This window comes from Anser anser, assembly GCF_964211835.1.
Source record: "Anser anser genome assembly, chromosome: Z".
Lineage (NCBI taxonomy): Eukaryota > Metazoa > Chordata > Aves > Anseriformes > Anatidae > Anser > Anser anser.
This window is the reverse complement of record NC_139723.1, coordinates 2797136-2818948: the sequence shown is the minus strand read 5'-3', so window position 1 is coordinate 2818948 and position 21813 is coordinate 2797136. Positions and strand designations below refer to the sequence as shown.

Genomic DNA, 21813 nt, shown 5'->3' with positions numbered 1-21813 from the left:
AGTTGTTTATATTTCTGCTTAATGTTATTCTGAATATACACAAAGGCAGTACTACTCAGAATGAAAGAATATCTTAAGATATTATGCTGTTACTGCATTACATTTTTCTTACGTTACAAAGTGCTCTTTTAGAAAATGTTCTAAATAATTATGCTTCATTTGGAAAAATAAAAATAGCATCTTGCATTCAGTTGCTATGATTTCTTAGAAGAAACTGTTATGTAGTAGTCGGTGAACAAAGAGCTTTGCAGCTGAGCTAATTACATTCTTACTTCTTTTTTAAGACATACTTCTACCAGCCCTGCTCTAGAGTTTTAAAAACCACTGGTCGTTTTGGTGCCAAAATTTCACTGGCAAATCACCTGAAATTGTACACCAAAATAATTACACACACAGTAGAAGGCTTATTCTTGGAGCTTCTTGTGTTTCATGGGGTTTAGCACTGAAATGCTCCTTTCCTGACAAATTTGCTGCAGTCGGATACGACATATTCTGGGGTATTGGCTGTCGCTAAGCTGTGGATTCTGCAAATAATTGTAGCGACCTGTTTTTATTGACAAACAATTACAGTATTTTTCAGACGATGCCAATAAAACAGCTCTGTGTTAGGCAGAGATATCCAAGCCACTTGTGACAAGGTACGGTAACACAAGTACTGCTTCAGAGATGTGTCTGCCTAGTACCACGGTGTGGCACGCAGACATGCTCATGAGCCAAAATGCCATCGACGCTGAGCATAGGCAGCAGTAATGCACACTGTTTCTTGAGTTTCCCATAGCATAGCACAATGCATAGTACATGCCCTTTAAATTTGCCTAATTCCATGTTGTACTTCTGTGTCCCGTGGGCCTCTGGTGAACAGGAAATTTTCCCAGTCCTTTATACTATCCCTTCATGAGGCCAAAACCAACTTTACTTATTCCCTGTGGTCTGCCTGGAACTTTAGGGATAGAATGCCTTGGAAATTATGTTGCACCTTGTGCAGTTTCTCTGTCACTAAAATCTCAGGACTTCTTGTCTATTGCATTTCCTGTTTGCTGGTGCTAGGATTTTTTTCAAAGAAAGCAGGTTTAGATACCTCAGCCACGCACCTGGAATGACCTCCAACCAATGCACTTCAAAAAAGATGAAATTTTAATCTCTGTAATTATTTTTCTAACTAAAGGTGATATATTTGACTAAGTTACAGACAAGGCTTACAACTTTTATATAAATACTGAAGTACTTCATCTTTGGTAATGATAGCTTTTAATATTAAGAAATGTTTTTTTCTGAGCTGAGAATTGATTCTTATCTTCTACCATACAGTATGCAAAGAAAACCTTTTGGCTACCAGGTAAGAATTTACTTCTGCACTTGAGTTTTCCAAAGTCCTTGTTTATGCTAGACTTCTCAACAATACTTATTAAGAGACACACTTCCTTTCTCCTTTGGAAATAGAAGAGTTTTATATGTAATTTGACTGATTGTCCTTTCTCCAAATTCTGTGAGAGCATTTTTCCCTGGATCACCTGAAATACAGACGCAGGGACTCAAAACCTAAAGTAGCACTTTTAAACACAACATATTCCTGTTTTCTAAGTGGTAACACAAAGTTGTTCTCAGGAAGTTTCTAAAACAAAGGGAAAGCTTAAAAATATTCTCAAGCCTGAGATAGAACTGAATGCACTTAAAAAGAAATGAATCACAGAGCAAAACTCCTGCCTACATTTCTCAACTTGGGAAAGTTACTGTGATTCAATTCGTATTCTACAAGCTGGCTGAGCTATGACCTTGACCCCTTTATCTGAAGCTTTAAAAAGTGAATGCATCTTGAGTGGATGTGGCTTTCTGCTGGCCTGGCAAATTAGACATAACCCCCCAAAATATATTCAGGCACATATTTAGATAGATGCAGAAACAGACAGATGGTTGTAACTTAGCCTATGATCAAAAAGGAAAAAAGAATCAGTCTCCAACAACAACAAAAAAAAACGCTTTATTTTTTAACAATTTCTTCTCCATCATTATTCCTTGCCAATTCTTATTCTTTACATTCAGTATTCCACAATCTTGCACAATTATTACAATGTATTAATAATTAATTGATTCTTAATTCTTTTGCATCTTCTGGCACTCATAATATCCTGGAATAATAATTATATAATCATGGTCTGGAAGAAAAGAAAACAATATCTAATTAAAAAGTGTTTGACCTCAAATTTTAAAACTATAATTTCTTTAAATGGTATATCTTTATTTACTGCTCATGATACTGTATGGTGGCATGCATTATTTCTAATCAAGATGTCCTTTCATATTTGCATGATAATGCTGCAGCTCTTAAGCCATGAAAAAAGACCATAACATCACCATTTAGTTGCTGTTCTTTGTCTTCATTTATATGCTTCACCTTTAAATATTTACTTGACAGCCTACTTGAATTCAAATATACCTGCAGTTGGGGAAAATAAAGTGTGCCATATAACTCAACCCAGCCATGATTTGTGGAAAATTTACATGAGCAGATTGACGTAATTTATGTTCGAAGTTTAACCTAGTGTCAATAAACAGCAGGTATGAGTCACCCACTATATGCCTGCGTGTGGTAATGCTCAATGCAGAAGACATGATCCCAGAAGGAGCTTTCTCTTTTGATGTTGCTTTTTGACCTTGCAGAGAGTGTGAAACTAAATCCTTTATAAAATACAGTGAATCTTTAAAGACTTCTGAGTGCATTTTATGTATGTCCAGTTGGTGTTTGACAAGCAGACTATATTTCCCTCCCTGTTTAAAAACTGCTAAAAGAACTTATGCAACGGAAAGTCCTTTGGAGGGGAGAAGATCCCCCTGCCCAGGGCTCTGTGTGTGTACATTAAGAACGAGGGCAGCTTGCTCGCATAAAGACCCCACTTGTTACTGGTCCTCCTGGAGCTTTTAAGGGGTCACCCCAGCATGTGGCCACCGTAGGCTCTGACTTCTGAGTCTGGTTGTCTCCCTTTCATACAAGGGTCACGTAGGATGTCTGGATTTCCAGAACCATCTCCCCTTTTGTGCCCCAAAACTGCACCTGTTCCCATGAATGGTTATAGTGGGATGTGGTCACAAGCAGACAGGCAACATTCAGGGAGGGTTGTTAATTAATACCCATATCATAGATACTTATTTCTGTTTTATTTGTTTCATTTTTTGTCTTCACCATGAGATGGTCCATAGAGAAGCCAGCAGTGACAAGTAATGCCAGGCAAGTTCATATTTTTACCTCAAATATGGTGCATTTTTGATTATTATTTCTGAGGAACACATACAAATGTAGTGTCAAACTTGCAGAATTATTTTTCAGAGGCTCTAAGGCTTTGGAAAGTGGCTGTCTAAATATGATTTAGATGGCTAGTTTCGACATGCAAATTGGAGAAACACAGGTGGTAGGGAGGGTACGTGTTCTGCTCACAGTGCACACACTCAGCCAGCTCAAAGAGCAGAGGAGATGGGGATTACTAAAGTGCATATGGAATCAGAGGAGGAAGATTATTCATATGCCTATAGACTTGTAATAAGTAAGTACAGCCTGTTCCTGTTTAAAAGGAAAAATCAGTTCATCTGTGTTGTGTTTTTTTTTTTTTTTTTTCCCCTGGATGTGTTTGTGAAAATCATAATGTAGGTAATGTCACTGCCGACACAATGCCGGGAGCACTCTTTTGTGAATTCTTCAGACCCGAAGGCACATTAGCATTTCAGCACGCTGCATTCAGATTAGATCTGCAAGTTATTTCTTATTGCAGTGAACGAGCTAAAGTGTCGCCTTGGCATTCTGAACTCTCTGAACCTGCGGGCTGCTGGCACACCCTGGCCATTTGCCGCTCTAACTTTCATTTCCCACCCTGAGCTGCGCTCACTTAAGTGCCACCAAGGTTCCTCAAAGCATCCGAGTGAAACTCTTCATAAAACAAACAAAAATATTACCAGCAGCCACCACCAAACGCTGCGGGCTTGACAAGCCGCCAGCCCAGAGGCCTGGAGGAGCTTGACTGGGCTGGGACGTGGCTCTGTGAAAGTGCTGCTGACCCAGCCAAAGTAGGCGCATGCTGTGGCACCTCCATTTCAGAAGTCCAGCGCAGCATCCACCCGGCGTGTTTTAGCTCGGGTTGGTAAACCCAGTGCTGTCAGCCTGCTCAAGATCTGCACGTATTCACTATGATAATGATGCCTCTGGCTGCGCGGCGGCCATGGCCTACCCGAGCAGCTGCTCTGTGCAGCACCGGCTTAGAGGCTCAGCAGCACTGTACTTATCGCGGCCTGCCCCAGCGGCAGGCACCCGCCTGAGCCACTCCGCTGAGAAATGGAGAGAGGAGCACGGCGACAGCAAAGCCAGAATAAATTCTGTACATACTTAAAGATAAAATTACAAACCCCACATACATATGCAGAACTGTGAGATATTGACTAAGTAGATTAGTATTGGAAAGCGCCTTAATGAAAGAAATCTTTGGCAACTTACGTTGAGATGCTGCAGAAACCCACAGGGGTTAAAAACTTTTTAAAGTCATTATATAACAAGAAGGCTGCACCCTTTCTGAAGCAAATGCTCCCTCCTCACGAGACACATAGCTTAATGCCTTCAGTCTTCACTAGCCTCTCTGCACGCAGCTGTGCTGGCAGTGGTCAATGTTGGGTGCAGGACTCACCGAGTGGCCACTGCACTCTACTTCATCTGCAAATGCATGGCTCTCTGCCAGTGTCAGGCTTCATAAAATGTTATTTTCCCTCTTGCTCGTTTAAATCTCTGTGCTTCTCCAATTTCTCTTGGCTTGCAGTCCCCTAAATATTGCCACAACATCCTTTAACCACTGGACCTGCAGAAATTAAGTTGTCAAGCAGTGTTTCATTTGTCTTCAGGTAGGTAAGGATGTAAACCTGAGGACAGTTGAAAAGTGGCACTCCTCCGATGCCTCTCAGAGATGAGGGAGTCAGTCACAGCTCCAGAGACAAAAACATGCCAGCAGATACAGACCCCCTGTGAACCTCCATCCCTTCCTGAATCGCCCATCCCCTCCACTTGAGCTGCATCCAGATCTGACATAAGAGTTTGAGAACTGGGAGACTTGCCAGTTTTTGCATGGCTTCTCTTCCTTTGCAGAAATGGAGAAGGTCTGCAGAGAAGAGCAGAAAGGACCAGGTGTGGGCCAGGGTGTTAGGAGGGAGAAGGCAGTGATCGGCAGGGACCAAGCACAGCTCTGCAGCCCTGCAGCAGAGCCCTGGGTGCAGTGACTGGTGTTCCTCACCATTTTGTGCTCTTCCTGGTGAATCCATTTCTGGAGAAGGCTGCTGTGCAGCAATAGCTGTCGCTTGTTCAAAATTACAGCACCATGAAACCCAAACCTGAAAGTTAGCAGAAGTTAAGCCAGGAGAAATTAGACCCAATTTAAAGTTATCATAAGCATCTATCTTCCCAGTCCATCACTGTGTAAACCAAACTGCCTGAAGCAGAATCAGGAGCCAAATCCAGCTTGTTTTATGCACAGCAATAGCCTCGCTGAAGGTGGTAGGACTAATGGAGTGAGTAAGGTGAACAGAATGTAGCACAAATATTTTGCTTTGAGTTACTTGCAAATACCATGTCATGAAAGGGGAATTTCACACCTCACTTATTAATATTATAGCCAAGAAACAAGAAATACATGTGCCTTCAGTGGACTCAGTTTTCCCAGTTGCTGGTTCAGCTGAATCTCCCCTACAACAATATTTATATAGGCCCTACAGATGAAGAAATGTCTTATCCAATCCGGATGTATGAATTTCAAGATGCTTTTAATACCCAAATCAAGCTGTGTGTCTTCACAAAGAAAACTATACTATTTATGATGGCATGTATGTGGAATTTAGGAACCTAGAGACTTCTGTGAGGAAGTGAAATGTTGGTAACACCTCTTTTAGTTCTTGAAAGACGGATTGTATGCACAACAGATGTCTTCTCTGTGGAACATTGTTCAAAGGGGCATTGTACTACAGGCCCCTGTTTGATTGCCTCTAGCTATCATCCTAGGGAACAGGAAAGAGGGTTGTGAAGCAACTCAAGCATGTATAGACCAGTAGTAAATGAGTATTAATGAAACCAAGACTTCCCTCTGCAACATGCAAAAAATAAGCCACTGTATCCTGTTATTTTAGCAGGAAATTATCAATTACATTTGCTTTTGGGGCATGCTAGGTAAGATACTGACTTACCCACACTCACATTTTCTTCCATACATTTTTTAACATGTCAGAAAAAATGATGTGTGTGTCAGAAAATGGTTTTATCCTCATCCCCCAGAGATAAAAGAATTAAACCTTCCTTTAAGCACCAATGGAATCTGAAAGTGTAGGAAGAGAGATCCATTTGCTAATAGTATATTTTTCCGTGTCAAAAGTTGTGTTAAAAAATGTATGTATATATATATCCAGCCCCACAAACCTTTGCAGATCTTCGTTACCCTGCAGTATGTTGAAATATTAACAGAAATTGCCTCTGTAGTTATTTCCTGTTAAAATGCTGTAAGAATGCTTATTCTCCTGGTGTTTTATTGAACAACAGGAGATCCTCCTCCTGGAAAGGAAAACGATTCTGCTTAACTCTCATAGTGTCCTAAGGGAGTCCTGCATGAAAATATTTATTTCTTCCGGGAGACTTTCTAGATGCAAAAAGATTGGACTTGCCCACTGGGCAGTGGCAGAGCAGCAGCACTGTGTCCAGCCACCGTGTTTCATGCCACTTGCTACAGTAAAAGCATTTTTTTCCTATAAACTAGTCATTACACAATATAGCAAGTGTAGAGATGTACAAAGCTCACTAGCTTACTTCCTGAAACTCCTTCCTTCCATTTCAGCCTTTTTCAAATTGATTTAATGAAACCCTATTTTTTTCTGCCTGCAATTTTTGCAATTTTCAGTACTTGAGAAGGGACACCAGAGAATCAAATCCTAGCACAGTTTCATTTCCAAATCAGGTACAATACCTCAAGCTTCCTCACAATATTTTAATGTTAACTTGGAACATCTATTTCTGGGCAAGATTTTTCTCTCCTTAATACCTAAATGACTTTGTCTCTTTCTGAGCCTCTACATAAAAATGTGAGGGTTTTAAGGTACTTTGCTGCTTCCCTGAATGTGGGTCCCTGAAACCAGTTGTATTTGACAGCTTTTCCTGGTAAGTGGTACTTTCCAGCACCAAATGATTTGAGACACAATTCTGGGCTGAAAGTAACTTCTATTGCTTAAACCAACATAAAAAAAAATGTCTGAAAACACTTATTAAAAGATAGGTTGTCTGGGAATGAATGTCTGCCTTTCCTTTTCCTGTTTGCTGTCATTTGTAATATGCTGAATCGTAAGGTTAATGCAATTTTTAGGTCTGCTTTAAGGTTTTGTAGTTTTTCTCATATTTGTGCTAGTCCTTTCCTTTAATTATCTGTAAATTATTTTTCTTGGCTAGGCTGAACTTTTCCATGGTGAACTGTTTACCATCCAAGCAGGCCTTGCTTCCTCCTTATCTTTGCTGGCTTATTGATATTTCCTATTCCAACAGCTCTTTTCCTCCCCACATATTGTGCATGAACCTTCTCCTCCTTGCCAGCCACATCCTCACCTTCACAGCTCACTTCTCTCTCTCTTTCTCTCTCTCTTCTGAATAACAAGCCATTTCCTCTCTCATTTCCTCCCACAGAAGATGTTTTTGGGCCTGTTCCCAAAAAAATCTCTGGCATTAAATTATGCCCATTCCTGTCTTTCCAGTGGGCAGACTTCCAGACGTGTTTCATCTGGTGTGCAACACAGGGGCAGGTCTGGCTTAGTAAATCATGTTCGTGGCTCGTCTGGCATTCCTGGCATCCCCGGACAGTGGTGACAGGGCTGGTGGTGGAGGTTCCCCCTGGCAACAAGCTCTCCGATTCATGTTTTCAAATCAACTGCAAGAGGTCCGTTATGGTATAATACGAAAACAGGGCTTCCCTTTTTTTATTGCAAGTGAAAAGGCTATTAAACTGGGGAGGCAAGCGCTGAGTCAGCCATATTTACACAGCTAAAATGCATTTCTCAATTTACTGAATGGTAAGTGTATTATCCAATTACCTTCATATCTTTAACAAAGTTAAGGGTCACTTGAAAATAAGCTCACCAATTCTTCACAAAAACAAGAAAGATGTCTGATGCAGAGGATTCCTCATAGATAGATAGAGTTAAAAGAGATTTTTCTTTAAAGTATATAGATTTGAGAGAAATTGCGTTTAATCTGCTTTGTATTATTTTAAGCACTTACAATTTGGCTTCCATCTAAGTGGCTGAAAGGAATTAAAATTTCATAAAAAGGATTAAAGAAATAACTCCTTTTCTAATTTCTAGTTTGAATTTTTGTTTAAATGGCCATCTCAGAGAAAGCATTTAACTTATTTCTCTGCTGATTTAAATGTGACCATTTACTTAATAATGCTAATTAACAGTAGCAGGCAAGTAAGCAAATAAAGCAAGAATCTTATACAGCTCAACATGCACTTTTAACTTGACGGAAATGTTACACTTACAACATTAAGCAGTTTTGATCTTCAACTTCAGGACGCTGACAACTGAAGACCTGAGCGTATGAATAAATTATCACCAGGTAGACTTTCCTGTGAACTTCCAGTGCAGCAGCTGCTCTATCGCAACCACGGCTGTACATGTTTGGAATAAAATGAGGTGATTTAAGCTGGTTCTTCCCTGGCTGAAAAAGGGAATCTTTCACCCTCCCATTTGCTGCTGGGTAAAATTGGAGACATGGTGGTAAAGCTTAGCATCAAGGGCAGCAAGTTGTCTTCTTTTGCCTAAACCTTTAGGCCACGCCCCACAGCCAGCTCCCTGCCAACACCACTGCATGTTGTCCACTGCCCCAGATGTCCCCTGAGAAGTTTGCCACAGCTCACTCAAGGCTCTCCATCCTCAGATACGTTCAGCAGCTCTTGGGTATGTGAAAAATGAACAAACCCTTCAGTGGAAGAGGTCTCTAAGGAGAGGGGCACTGGCAATGTTCTCAAGGGGTTGAGGGAACATGTAAGGAGTGACCATAGCTGTTGCAAAGAAAGCTGAACTGATCTCAGACCAAAGCTAGACTTTTTTTTCTCGATATATTACAACAGGTGACTAGGTCAATTGGTAATGTAAATGGTCTTCTCCAAGTTAATCAAGTGTGAATGTCTTCCCGGGGGAGCCAGACAAGCATGAGGTATACATGGCTCAGCCCAACACAGAGTTTAAAAAGGAACAACCAGCACAATAAACTTTGAAAAAAGCAATGAGTTTGAGCTGCCTTCAACCCGTGTATTCCTTTCCAGTGACTGGGGATGCCTAGCATCAGCATGGTGAGAATATGGACACTCCTGATGGGAATCACATTTTTTTTTGTGACCCCACTCTATATTGCAATAACTATATTACGCTCTTGTTATTTCAGTGCATTCCTGGATCATTCTTCTAAATCAAAATTCTCCATAACATCAAATATCTTCAGATAGTTAAATTTGGTATTAAATTATAAATCCTCCATATGTAGAATATCATCTGAACTCTTCCCCTTTATAGAAATATAGAATCATAGAAAGGCTTAGGTTGAAAGGGACTTCAAAGATCATCTACTTCCAACCCCACTCCCATTGTCAGGGATGCCACCCACAACATCAGGTTGCCCAGGGCCTCGTCCATCCTGGTCTTGAACACCTGCAGGGATGGGGCATCCATAGCTTCTCTGAGCAACCTATTCCAGTGCCTCACCACTCTCTGAGTGAAGAATTTCCTCCTAACACCTAATCTAAATCTCCCCTCTGTTAGTTTAAAACCATTCCCACTTGTATTACCAATATCTGCCCATGTAAAAGGTACTGTCCATCTTTTCTATAAGCTCACTTTAAGTATTGAAAAGCTGCAATGAGGTCACCATGGAGCCTTCTCCTGGCTGAACAGACCCTGCTCTCTCAACCTGTCTCTATAGCAGACGTGCTCCAGCCCTTGGTCACCTTTGTGGCCTTCTTTGGACCCACTCTAAAAGACCCACTTCCTTCTTGTGCTGAGTGCCCCAGACCTGGACACAGCACTCTAAGTGGGGCCTCACAAGGGCAGAGCAGAAGGGCACAATCACTTCCCTCCACCTGCTGCCCACCCCTCTGTTGGTGCAGGCCGGGATGCAGTTGGCCTTCTGGACTGCAAGCACACACTGCTGGCTCATGTTGAGCTTTTCATCCACCAGAACCCCCAAGTCCTTCTCTGCAGGGCTGCTCTCAATGAGTTCTTCTCCTAGACTGTCCTCGTCTCTTGGATTGCCCCAGCACAGGTGCAGCACCCTGCGATTAAACTTCTTGAACTTCATTAGGTTCACTTACCAGGCTTGTCCAGGTCCTTTTGGATGGCATCCCTTCCTTCTATTGTACCAACTGCACCGCTCAGCTTGGTGTCATCTGCAAACTTGCTGAGGGTGCACTCTCTCCCACAGTCTATGTCATTGGTTAGGATATTAAACAGCACTGGTCCCAGGACAGACCCCTGAGGGACTCCACTTGTCACCAGCCTACACCTGGACATGGAGCCATTGACCACCACTCTCCCTGTTCAGCCTTCAAGCTGATTCCTTATCCACATCCACTGAACAGTCCATCCTTCAAATACATTTCTCTCCAATTTGGAGATCAGGATGTGATGCTGAACAGTATCAAAGGCCTTGCAGAAGTCCAGGTAGATTACATCATTTGGTCTTCCCTTGTCAGCTGATGCAGTCACTCCATCACAGAAGGCCACCAGATTGGTCAGGCATATGATTTGCCGTTGGTGAAGCCATGCTGGCTGCCTTGGATGGCCTCCTTGTCTTGCATGTGCCTTGACATTGCTTCCAGGAGGATCTGTTCCACAATCTTGCCAAACACAGAGGTGAGGCTTACTGGTCTGTAGTTCTGTCCTATAGCAAATGGATACCAAAATTATTCCTCTTTCTAGAGCCAATGTTCCCTTTGAGAAACCTGTAAATCATGGCCAGGCTGGGAAAATCTGAGTTCACACACAAATATCTCCTCGGGGCAAAGAATGGCATATTGAGTTAAACATGATCATAAGTCCCACTCCCGTTCCCAGGGCTTCTGTAGTGTTGCAGGTCAAGTTGGAATTTCTCACATGGGCAGTGAATTGTGTACTGTGAATTCACATGAATTTACCTTGTGCGGTCTTAATGATGGACCTATATTCCGAGCCTCACTCTTTAACGCATGCATTACACTAGCACTGCCTGTATCAGTGCAAGGGCTCTGGTGGGACTTTTTGGTTTTAACTAGTGGAAAACTGATTTTGTCATAATGGAGTATAATACCTCTTAAAATTAAATGCTTCTGAACAATAACACCATTATTTTTCATTAGGAATCTGAGCTTGGTTCTACTAATGCTAAAGGACAGATTTATTATAAGAAAAGTTGTTGTACTTCCATAATATGGCCAGTGGGCCCTACCCTCCAAGTAGTTAGGCATTGAATTAATATTTCCTGGAATGAAACATAGTCCCCAAATACCTTCAGAAGATGACTGTGTTAACTGAAACAAGTTTCAGATATCCTAATTAGCAAGAGACCTGAGGTTAAAGCTCATTTATCAAATTTTACAGTGCTTAAGTCTGAGTTGCAAGCAGCTCGTTTTAGTAGATAATGGAGATGAGAAGACGGAATTGGTCAGGAGGCCAGCTTTGATCCCAGATGACTCATACAAGTTGTGCCACTGTGAAACTAGTACACCACCAAGATGTACCAGAGTCAGAATATGTATTTCAGTTTAACTTTTTGTTACTACTGTTAAAAAAAGAGAAGCAGCACATCACAAGTGCACTACTGTAAGTATAAGAAGTGATGAGCTCATGTTTCACTACCTGTTTTCCTCACAAATAATACAGACTATCTTGTATATGTTATTTTTCTCCCCACAGTTTTTATATTACCCTTCCCATATATAACCCCTAGAAACAATGACAATCAATAAACTCGTTCTAGAAGTAGGTCTGAATTAGGCCTATCTATTTTTTCCTGAATGAAGCATCCTACACTTGGCCAGGTGTAGTGGTTAACATTTGGACTAAGTGGAATTTCAGCAGGTTTGTACAGGCCAGCTCACATATTCATGCTGGCTTGGATTTAAATCTTAAACTAGGAACTACCTCTGGGACCATTTGTAAAAAATTATGAACATTTTGGCTGTCTTATTTCTGTCTTGAGAATTCCACTGAGGAACGTTTATATTTGGATCATCCATTGCTTTTCTAATTCTTCCTGAAGATATAGACTTGGAATCTTCAACATACTCACATAGCTTTAGTGAAGAATTTGCTTTCACAAGGATTGCAAAATCAGTCTCCTGGTGTGTACTGTGTCCTGTTATTTCTAACCCAAAGAAGTGTTTTCTTCTCTCTTTTTGTTCATAAACGGAGTTATGTGAAAACAAATTGCAGGTACTAGAATCACTTTTAAGCAGTGCCTTCACTTTCAAAACATAGTTTTTTGGATGCTCAGTTGGTAATCTCCACATTTTTAGCGGGATCTAAAGTAACAGTCAATCTAAATTACAGACAGAGAGGCAGTGTTTTGTCTATAGTTGTCAAAAAACCCTGACTACCAGCATGATTTTCCATAGGACCAGTTACAATGGAGCAACTTATGTGAAGTTCTCTTCCACATCTACTTTCTGATTAAACTTTAGTTTTTTAGTGTTCTGTCTGCTAGAGTTCTATTTCAGTGCTCGCTGAAAATCATTGTCCTGAGTTTTGTTTTACACTTTCTAGGACTGGATGCATTCACTTTAATACCAGCCATTATCTCCAGCTAAAGAAAAAGGTGTTTCTGCCACATCCAATGTTTCAGCACGTATTTCATGTGTGAAATTCTGCACAGCATGCTTTCTCTGTGTTGTTTTGTCTCTTTTCCCCTGTGCATTTGATCCTCTCTCCTTTAAAGACTGCCCAACTCTCCAACCTGTTGATGAGGACAAGAAAGAGGGAAGGAGAGACCTTGTCCAAAACCTGTGAACACGTTTTTTAAAGATCCCTCTATCATTTCAGACCTTCATATGAGTTGTCACCTTCTCTTCAAGTCTACTATTGTTTCCTACCTTACCCAAATTACCCACTATGATATTATTTGCTGCCACTTACACAACTCCCCCACACACCCCCCACCCCACCCCACCCCACCCCGAAAAATAAATAAATAGATAGATAAATAAATAAATTGTGTATACATCCCTGTGCAAATGCAGCTCTGAACTGACTTGCAAATTGCACAGCATAAGAAGTTAAGACAGACCATACTGTCTCTAGCAGTGTGCAGTTCCTCTAACAAGAGCAGCCAGACTCCTACAGAAAGAGTCCAACATGGTAGGTATATCCATCCTTGATCTTGTGCACTGATCCAGCTTCCAGGATTACTTGGGTGAATGAGACTTGTAGATTTCAGCCTTTTGTAACCAATGTCTGATTTATCCCCAGCAAATTTAGTATATTTCTCTCTGGTTTTTGTTATATTTATAGACTTCACCGGATGATGTGGCAAAGAGTTCCACAATTTTGTCAAACACATAAATAATGTGTAATACAGATGCTTGAGCAGTTTAACTTTAACTAATAGTTTAACTACTCTTCCTTTCTCCTCCCACACAAATAATTCAAAAACTTTCACAATAAGGCTTTAACAAATATAATTCCAAAACATTATCGCTATCCTTTTATGTCATCCAAAGAAATCTTGTTTGATCCTCTTCAATGTACAAATTACACATGAAAAACTATTTCTTTGTGTTAAATGTTGTAGGGGAAAATATTTTTTAAAATTATTGAACAATTAAAAGAGGGAAAAATCCAAATACAATAAAAATATTTTGGTGGACACATCAGTTTTCCTGTTCTTTATTTCAAGTGTCTGATTCAGATGTTATTATCCCCATACAGAAAGAACTTGTAGCAGTTGTTATATGGAAATACCTGGTTCTGTGGAAGTCCCACAAACTTCAAGAAGCTCCTCTTGTAAGATGTAAGTTCAGTTGATACAAACATGAATCAGCAGCTTTGAAGAGTTAGTGTAAGAATTAAAGGTTTGTGTAGAAGTCAAACAGTGACAATTGGAATACAAAAAAATAGTAAGTAATTCCCATCATTACATTTCTAATATATATGTGCCATGCATCCGACTCTCAATAAAGGAAAAATAAATCCAATATGCATAAACTACCTGAAAAAGGCAGAACATTGCTCTCCATTGCTCTCCAAGGTTGCTTGAGAAAAGGAGAGGAATGAAAGTGTCTGCTTTGACCTTTAGAATGGCAAGACAAACGAAGTTGCTGAATAAGCAATTTACTTTGAGGGAAGTTTCTACACACCCCTTTTTATATTTACTGTTTGTATTTACATCATATCCTGTAACATGTTGATTTTCTCAGTTTTTAGTCATTTTTAGTTAATGTTATTTTGGATATTCTTACCCATGGAAGATCTCCTCCCTTTTTGTCCCATTGATCTCTATGTAGCAGTGAACTGTAAAAGGTTTTATATAAGGGCAGGTTTTTCTCTGTTTGCTTTAAGCTTTTGCATTGTGGTTTAACTGATTGACCACTTCTTTAACATAAGTGAGAATGAACAAGAAAATGTGATTTACTTACTCCACACCATTTATTTGTACACTTACATTTGTTCTTTCCAGTCAGCCTCCACATCTGGATCTTTATGCTCCATAAAGTCAGTGAGAGTTTTGCTGTTAACTACAGGGAGAACAAGATCAAGTTTTAATTCATTTTCTCTCTAATCTAATTGATCTTCTCAGTCTCTCTTCACACTGTCACACTAGATCTTCACAAACTTCTCATAATTTTCACCTCAGCTTTGTTGCAATTAGTGAATTACAAATCACCTAAGTGATTTGTAAAAAAAGGATCCCTCTCTATATCTTGTGGGAGTTCAGTAAACCAACCCCAGCTCTTTCCATTGAAATGGTATCACTTTGCTTTTATTTTGTTATCTGTATGAAACTCTTTCCAAGATATTCCACAGTTTTATTCTCATAATTCTAGAGAAGAGAAACTCAGGTACAGAAGAGTTATGTGGTTGATTCAAAGTTTCTGTGCAAGTCAGTAAATCAAACAGAAAACAAATCCACTGCTCTCAGGCTCACATCTTCTCTACCTGCTTAGAAACAGGACTACATTTTCTTGGCTCTTTTTGGGTTTGTTTTTTTTTTTTGTTTTGTTTTGTTTTTCAGTTGATAGATAAAAGTCACAAATCATGCATTTAACTAAACCAGCTAATGTTATTGACGATGATATGCTAATTGAGAAGAATGAGGATGGACTTCTTTCCCTCCCACCAAATATACAGTGAGTTTTCCCTTTTGACAGTGTAGCAGCAAGGAATTGTGATAGAATAAAACTGTCCTATAATCTCAGTGTACTTTGAAAAACCAAGGAACACATTAGGATTTCCTGAACACATAGCTGTACATAATGTCGTTGTCTTTAGACAACATACACTTTTTAAACCTTAAAATTAAGAAAATATGTATACTGTGTGCTTGGAACAGGAGGTAATGAAGTACTTGGATTGTAGTGGAATCAGTTTCCTTATCAGCAACTACAGAGTCAGTCCATTAGTTGGCTGCCAGCAGGTCCAATCATGCTAAATCCATGTGTATTAATCACAAGAATCACAAAAATTTAGATTTCTTCTTTCTTACTCCCTCAGTGATTAGCACAGATTTAGCACCTGCGAAAACAGTCTTAGCTCACACCGGTTTGTCTCAAAGGGCTGCGTGACATAAAACATGGGCAGTAAAAATTGCTTGGCTGTTTCAAATGGAATATAATTTATAGAAGCATTGTGCAGCATATTGAAGATTTTTTCTTTAGTTTTCCTCACAATTAGAGCAGATAGAGCAAAAAAGGTATAAGCAGCATCTGCCTTGTAGTTTTACCTACCTTGGCAAACAACACCTGGTAAATGTGTGGCCAATGGCAGAATCCTTGTGTAGTGGCACTGGCAGTGGAAATGGGATGCAGTGGGAGCTCAAAGCACAGGCCCTGGGAAGTGGGACTAAGCTGTTTACAAGAAATCCACTGTATAGAAGTATTTGAAAGTATGCAAGTAACTGAATATACTTTTAATCAAACCCCAGATGTTATTCAATATGGTCCAGGATTATAGCATGCTACAGAATCATTGAGTTGGCCTCCATCCAGTGCTTAAGACAGTGATGACTGAGCACTGGTACAGTAATAATGGATATGGTGTAGTGGAACTGCTCCTCCCAAAAGAGGCTTCCTCCAGCTACGGTTCCTAAAATTTCTATGAATGTAAATTACTGTCACCACTGTCTCAGACTTGTGACTAAACCAAGAAAACAAAAGTATAATGTGTGTTCATTCCTTCCCTTCAAACGACGGCCAAAGGAGCAGTTTTTTTCCCTTCTGTCTCTGCACTAACTCAGCAGTGAGAGAGTTCACCCCACCTGAAATCTGTTTTCTGCTTCTCATATTCAAAGCCACCACTCTCTACTTATCTACCATGTTTTAGCAGTGCTGTCACCCTGAATAAAATTTGTCAAACCAGAGAGTAAGTAAGAGTCAAAGAGCAACAAAGGAAGCAAAGAGGAGGAACTGGAGATAGCTGAAAGAAGCTCGACCATTAGGACAATGTCTGGAAAAGAACCTAGTTCTGTCCCTCCTTTAAGGACAGCTTATTTAGATTACATGAAACAGTTTTGGGATTACCATAACATAAGCATGAAATTGGCTCCAACTTCCCCATAACTAAAAAAGCTGAGGAAATGGGGGAAAAAAATGAAAGCAAAATATTAGTCTCATTAGGAAAATGTAACATCAAGCTGTTAAAAAACTCAGGTGCATCCAGCTGCAGATGAGACATTGACATCAATTTTGAATCACCATTTTGGATTTAAGCACAAAAAAGTAAATTGTAAGTTTGCTTATTATTCAAGTATTGCAATGGCAAATAGGCACAGGTGGACCACCAAAAAATGATTTGGCTCCTCACACAGTACCTTTTCAGTTTATTTTGGTTTGTCAATTAGATCATCATGGATAGCCGTAAGGGACAGGCAAAAACTGCAAAATAGAAGGGGAAGGAGTGGGAAAGAGCAGCATGCTGATAAATGTGTTTTTTATGGAAGACAAGAAACATTTGTTTAGAAGCCTTACAGTAGGAAGCAATACAACAGGCTACAGATTACTGGGGAGGGAAGTGGAAAGAGAAGTGGAAAGAGGAGACAGTTAGGGTCAAAAGGTTTGTAAGCACTTCAAGTGCACCTCCAAAGTAGGACAAACTATGACTACTCCATTGCTGACAGATCTTTTTTCTAACCTGCCCCTGACTGTGTTATGGTTATGGTATCCTCCTAGAATCCCCCCCAGAAATCTGGCCTACTGCTCACCTTTCCACCACAAAGCTTTTCCCAGCATACACCCTATATTCAGGAAAGACAAATCTCTTTGGTTTCGGGGTGGTTTTTTTGTTTGTTTTTTTGCACTAGGTTTTTCAGAATGGAAGGACTGTGACCACGTCCCTGGCAGTCTTCATTTCTGAGGGCTGAACACCCCCTGTTAAGGGCTTCTTCCTAGATCATATTTCTTTGACCTCTGCTTCTTTTTGATCCTCTCCTCTGGACTTGCTCCACAGTCCCTCCATCATGTGGCATCTGAAAGAAGATAAAGGACTACAGCAGCAGATTCATTAATGCTGAATGGAAAGATTGCTTCATGGAAGGGATCCTAGATATTTCAATCATTGTGTCCCTCTCTAAATTGTGCCTGAAAATATTTGAGGTTCGCTCATTACCATTCGTGACAGCAAATTCAAAGGCTTAAAATAGAAAGCATTTATATGCATGTGTATGTTCATGTGTATGTTCTGTCTGATATGCAACATACAGCTGTTCTGTTTTATGTCTGAAATAAGGGGAGAAATTGTAACGGAACTACTCACAACAAACATAATGAATTCCCTGACACACTGAGTTGTTTTTCTGTTGTTGTTGATTGTTTTTTTTGTGTGTGTTGTTGTTTTTTTTCCTGACAAAAAGGAATTTACTAAAAGATTGTTTATCAGTTTAAAAAGAAAAAAATAAGAGTCTAATTAATGTTACCAACACAAAAATTCAGCATGCTTATATTAACTTTGCCAGGCTTGAATAGAACTGTTGGTCTATAAAACCAGTTTAGCTGTTCAACAGTGGACAGTTAGGACTTTACACGGGGAAGATTTGTTATGAAATGAGAGGGAATGGCCTCGAGTTGCAGCAGGGAAGGTTCAGGTTGGAAATTAGAAGACATTTCTTCTCAGAAATAGTAGTCAGATGTTGAAACAAGTTGCCCAGGGAGGTGGTGGAGTCACCGTCCCTGCGGGTGTTCAAGGAAAGTTTGGACGTGGTGCTTAGGGACATGGTTTAGTGGGTGAATTTGGTGGTAGGGGAATGGTTGGACCAGATGACCTTGGAGATTTTTTCCAGCCTTAATGATTCTGATACTGTGAACAGAGTCCTCTGCCATTACTGCCTGCTCACACTGCAGTCTGTGCTTTTTGTTACCTGTTTATAAATTACATAATCTGTAGAGTCTTCACTGAAGATTTCAGAAGATTCTTTGTGACTACTATCTCTTTATAAATTTGTTTCACCATTTCTTCTCACTTACTGTGATCCACTCTGCTTTCATAAGGTTATTCTTTCTATCTTTTTTAGAGATAGATTTTTGCCTGTTTCCATTAAAGGCAAAACATGAATGCTTTTTCTAAGTTGATCACCTTTTCTTTGTGAGGAAAGAAAAAAAATTTTATAATATGGTCTCACGTTGCTTCCTGTATGCAATGGTTTGGTTTTGCAACCAAACCAAAAGCTGTGGTTTTAATTTAGCAACACAATCAAAGTCATCCAGTAGAGACGGGAAATTTAAAATTAAACCACCAAAGCTAACATAGGTTCAAACAACCATTGTGATGAAGTTTTCTTGCACTCCACAGAATTCCTCTGGCTATATAGTTGTCCCCACTTAAACTGGATTAGAATGGATTGTTTTGAATGTAGTTAAAATACACAACACCTATATTCAAATTAAGGGGCTCAGTGCTGTAGAACATTTAAGTGTGTGTCCATCCCAGATCAACATAGCACTCAGTTCTAAGTATATGTTTAATTTTGAGTTCATACTGTTTTGTAAAATAATTAATTCATACACTTGTTTAAGCTGATGTTCAGTCCTAGTGCTTGATGGAATACCAATGGGAAAATTTACAGGATAAAACATAGCCCACGGAGTTTTAGTAGAAATTTTTCTCTTGACATCTGAACCTTGAGAAATTGTTTATGCACCAAAATATATTCCTAAAGAGGTGAAAAGATAGTTACAGTTGATGAACATTTTTTCAGAAATACTAGTTTTCTAGTTTCAAATATAGATATGCTACTGTTTCATTTACTCTCAAATTTACATTTTCCATCATGCTAACATTAAGTGTTAATGTGGGAATACTAAAAGGAAGCGCTTTTGTTTCCAGAATTAGAAAGTTCCCAAAGGCAGATATAATCACTGTGTTCTTCTGGGGACTGATGTTCGAAACTAAGATCTGTGGCTTCTCTTGAAGTTGGACTCAGAGCATTGTAATATATCATAGCCAATTTATTCTTTTAACATCCTCTGAGATTCAGGAGAAGTTTTGTAAGCACTGAAAACACTAAGAAATTAGAACTTCACTCCCCAAATTTTTGTCATTGAAAATGATCTCCAGGAGTGTGGAAAACAAAGTAATTCACCCCTTGCACTTACTGCCACTAAGCATATTTCTCTATTTATTTATCTCATGGATATCTGACTATGTGAATGTGTAAGTATCTGAGAATGAATCTCCATTCATTCTGCAAATCTGTGTGGGTTTTTTTTGTTTGTTTGTTTTATTCTTAGGTGAAATAATGAGGGAAAGGTGTATGATGTGTAATAACCAAGCAAAGGGGAAAAAGTTCCCAATGCTCTTTTGGCCCAAGCTTCCTGCTCAGCTGCAGAGCAGGTAGGTTCTTCTGCAACTGCAGACTGGCCCTGCAGTGTCCATCCCTTAACTAGGTGTCAGTCTCTCTTAATGAGTGAGATCTGAATGTACAGTCCAGGCTCAGTTGACCCTTGCCTTCCATCACCATTAAACCATTCAGTCTCACAAAGTGGTGGTGGCTTTGAAATGTGTACCTCTGATCTTCAGGGACAGGGGAGAGCTCATCAAACTCATTGCACTCGACAGCCCATTCTAATCTGAAAGTTGAAACAGAGTCTTGCTGCTGAATTGAAATGTCTGTAAATTGCTGTCTAACAACATACAAATAAATAGACATATAAATAACTGATTTGTTCAGGCCCTCCAGTAAATCACTAACATGTCTTAATTTAATTTGCATGCTACTTGTCAGACTTCTCTTGATGAACCTCATCACCGACAGGAATTAAAAGAGATCAGTTGCAGAACAGAGGGAAAAAAAAAAAAAAATTCAAGCCACTCAAAATGCAGGAAAAGTCTGAAATTTCATATCTGCAAGGCAAAGCTGGCACTTGTGCAGTGCTTAATCCAGTCGAAATAAGAGGAGCTCCTGAAAGTTTATTACCACTAAATGTTCTTTAAAAGCATAGGCTTATTACGTCAAGAGGCAGAAGAGGTGGAGATTAAATGAGGCATCTGGTCTCCTGGGTCTCTGAAGTAGAAGGGAAATGCCCTCATCCCATCAACCACTACCAGCAAAATACACCCCCACAGAAAGAGAGGCTTTTTATTCTTGAGGTAAATATAGATCCAGTTTTCTCTTCATTGTTCAAAATGTGTGGGATTTTATAGCTTAGTGCTAGACAAGCTCAATACCTGACTGAAATAACCTTAGAGAAAGATACATATTGAGGGCTGAATTCAGACTGCTCTGTGAAAGTACATCTGTTTTATATGAGACACACAATCTGTCTCATTCCAACCTGCATTTCTGGGTCACTTGAGACATTTAAACTGCACTTATAATTAACAGCTATTTTTAAACAGCGAAAAAATAGAGCACTGGTAAGGTACAAAAGCATTAAAATTGCCCCAGTTTTGCTTTTCAATAGGACACACCACTGCAATATGCTTCAAGATCAAAGAGAGCTCAGAAAAAAGAGACAGGCTGATCAGTGGGGATAAATTGTTCCTATTATGATGGTGTAAGAATAGGGTTCTTTCAATTGAAACAATTTAATAACCACATTCATTACATTGGTGTCCACTTGGTTTTATCTGAGCAGTTTTGCATAACTGGGGAGCAAGTTCAATTGAGCTTATTCTCTAGAAATTAAGATGTGCAGGGTTTGACATTCAGAAATTAGGCACTAATAGTTGGCAAAGCAGTTGTCTTGAGATTCCCCCTGGATGGAGCTGGATCTGCCTACCACTAATTATGTCAAATGCAAATGTATTCTCTAAAAGACACACCAAAATATTTCATTAGCTCGTTTCCAGACAGTTAAGGTTATACCAGAGTAACAGCAACTATCAGAGCATTATCTTTTCAGTGTTTATCAAACCACTTTCACAAAACTAGAAGTCGAGCAAGTGCAACATTGCTATTTGCAAAATTTTTTCTCTACCATCAACAGCAGAAATACTTTTAAGGGCCGATCGTTAGCAGTCCTAAGCAAAACAGCTAAGCGATGTCTGCAGGGTGACATTTCCAGCAGCATTTCCATGAGGAAGAAGAGCAGCACTGATGGATGTCTTCTCGCCCCCAGCGCTGACTGCAGCAGCGGACACCTG

At 39.8% G+C, this 21813-nt stretch overlaps 1 long non-coding RNA gene across 1 annotated transcript; it reads right to left on the bottom strand.

The window, feature by feature from the left end:
- Positions 1 to 1335: 1335 nt before the first annotated feature.
- On the bottom strand, positions 1336 to 17680 carry LOC310890290. The gene is made up of 4 exons (XR_014577159.1): positions 15966 to 17680; positions 14684 to 14756; positions 13984 to 14065; positions 1336 to 10930 (listed from the first exon to the last, which is right to left on the bottom strand). It is a non-coding gene; the product is annotated as an uncharacterized lncRNA (long non-coding RNA).
- Positions 17681 to 21813: the final 4133 nt, after the last annotated feature.